Below are 3,121 nucleotides of genomic sequence, written 5' to 3' on the forward strand. Positions count from 1 at the left end.
TATTTTTTCTTATATATACTTTCAAACTTGCTTTTTTTCTAGTATGTATCATTAATTCCGTCTCAGGTAGCTAAAATATGTAATTATTTCTTTTATGCATTATGTGATTTTATTTTATTTATATTAATATTGGTGAATCTTAAATACGAACTCGAACTTGATTTTGATTCAGAATTTTTGAGTTTAATCTAAAATTTCAAAATATAGATGCATCATTAAAGGAACGAGGCAAAAATGTGTCAAGGAGAAACCAATCCATATTCTTTAAGATACTAACTCAATATTCAGTCAAATACATTACTTGACTTTCTAAAAATATAAAATTAAATAATATTTTATTACTCCTAACTTGATCATAAATTCAGATGGATCCTAAATTAAGCAATAAATCTTCCCGTCACTAAATTGTGTGGAACATAAAAAAACAAGAAACTAAAGAAAACATACTTTATTAATTGTTTGGTTAATTTACTTTGCACCTTACATAGGTGGCAAATCGAAAATGTACTGCATAACAATATTTTTTTTTTAATTTGGAACACAATCTATGTAACTTGAACATTGAACTGTTTGCTTTTTATTATTATTATTATTATTATCATCATTATTTGTTGACAAAAGGAAAATTTACAAGTCATTTTCTTATTACTGGACTAGATATGTGCATGAGTCTCACATCCGTGTGATTGAACCATCTAGAAACATTTGAAATTTCTTATTTCTCCTCTACTAAACCTTGAAAATAGTTCGAATAGAGTTCATTCATAAAGGGCGTTAATTATTCCGTAAATTTGTTAGTGTCTCCATCTTATATCAAATAAATACAAAACTATTATGAGTTGGAAAAAGAAAAGATAGGGTCTTTTTTTTGCATCCCTTAGAGAATATCTAGATTTTGAAAACTGAAAATTAAAGAATTTATCCTCTTCGTGATAATTTATGTTGAATATCTATTTCACAAAACTTGTTTCAATTTATATGATGTAGTTTGACTGGATGCGGAATTTATGAAATATGAGAACGACTTAAAATTTCAAAATTATCCTTAGAAATAAATATTTTTTAAATAGAAAAATACACTCTTGTGCATTTTCTGTCAAAAAAATGCGAACCCAATATAAATAAAGTATTAATAGTATTATTACATAAATATCGAACTTTTTACCACTGATTGAAAAGAAAGTATATCGTAAAATTATTCTTACTTTTAACGGTCTACTTCGAAAATAAAATTAACAAATTCATTTATTACAATATTATTAAAATTAACCTAATTAATTAATTTCAATTCAGAATTTGGATCCACTCAATAACCCATATAATCTGCCTTTGCCTAAAGGTGGTACCCTATCTTGACTCTTCTTCTTGAAATGCATTAATAAGATTTGGGTAAATGGGTATCCGATCCAATCCAAATCAAGCGCCCAAATTTTGACAAATATAAGGGTAAAATTTTCATCAAAAGTCTTATTTATTTTTTTTGGCTCAAATTTTCATACATTGTAATCTTTGTACCAGGTCCTATATTTTTTTTATTATTCGATTTTGTCTTCGATCTCCATTTCTTAATCTTCAAGGTCCTTCATTCGCTAAAAAACATTAATAAAATAAGACATAATACGTAAATATGTCCTTTAACTTGACCTTATTTTACATTTATGTCCTCCAATTTTGGATATACACAAGTACATACTTAAACTTGTATAAAGTAGAACAAGTAAATGCACAAGTCCTACATGGTACAATACACATAGGACGCCATGTAGGATAAAAAATGACATGCATGATGTGTGTGTATATATGGACTACTGGGAGAATTTGAATTTTGAATCGAGATAAATTGATTAGGTTAAATTTAGTAATATTCAATAGAAACATGTCACGTAATAATGAATTTTATAATTTGGTTTTCAAAGTGTGCAGTTAAAAATAAGATAGTTTAGAGCCAATAGGTTGATGTCGCGGGGCATTTTGAAGCCAAAATGTTAATGGAGGTTATTTTTGTACCGAAATTGATTCATTAAGGATATTTTAGGACCTTTTCCATTTGTTTAAACATAGAATTTTAGATTCTTCAAACTTCTAATAATTATTATCTCTTATATCAAAAATTTATATTTTCTACAAATAATACTCTTTAAAAAAAATACTTATAACTTATACTTACTTTTAAAAAAAATGAGTTCCCTTAAATTGTAATCGAGCAATTTTCACAACTAGATTAGTTAGTTATTGCTTCACATTGGCAAATCTACATATTCTCTAACATTTTTTTTAATAATAAGCATGAATGATATCATAATTCATGCATTATTTTACCATGTGAACTAGAGAAAGTAGAAATAAACTATCCATCTTTTGTTCAAATGTTTAGCAAGCTAGACGAGAAATCAAATGTAAATTATATCCATATTAAAGTAATTCTTGTCGCAATGACCGGTGATTAGCCTAATCAAGAAACAAATAAAGTGAATTTTAGCAAGTAGTTTAATGTAGAAAAGACACTAATAATAACAATTCTATACTCTTACCATAGCTAAATGTCAATTGATGAAAAATGAATTTTAACTTAGATTCTTTTATGAAAGAGGTTTAGAAAAATGAACAAAATTACATATTTTTTTTTAAAATCTTAGCGAGTAGTTAAAAATAGCAAATATTCTAATTATCTATTTCACCAAACGAGTTTTTGACTAAAAACATATTTAAATTAATTATACCCTTGTTTAAACTATATCTTTTGTAACGACCTGTTTAGTCGTTTTGAGCAGCAGATTTTATTTCTGGAAAAACTGGCTGAGACGACGGATCCCACGACGGACCGTCATGGACACGATGGACCGTCGAGGGGGTCTCGTTCCAAAATACTTAGAATTCTGAAATTTGGGTACTGAAATCGACTCTCTGAACTTCGTGACGACATGGCAGGACGGACCGTCGTGGGCACGACGGACCGTCACAGACCCTTTAGTGGAATTGAGTCTCTGAACTCTGTGACGGAGCAGCAGGACGGACCGTCGCAGGCGCGACGGGCCGTCACAGACTGCGTAATCCCAGGCTGGGTCGGATTTCTGCTTAGTAATTTAAGGGGCGTTTTGGACTATTCCTGCTTTAATTATAA

Source organism: Solanum pennellii, chromosome 4, assembly GCF_001406875.1.
Source record: "Solanum pennellii chromosome 4, SPENNV200".
Lineage (NCBI taxonomy): Eukaryota > Viridiplantae > Streptophyta > Magnoliopsida > Solanales > Solanaceae > Solanum > Solanum pennellii.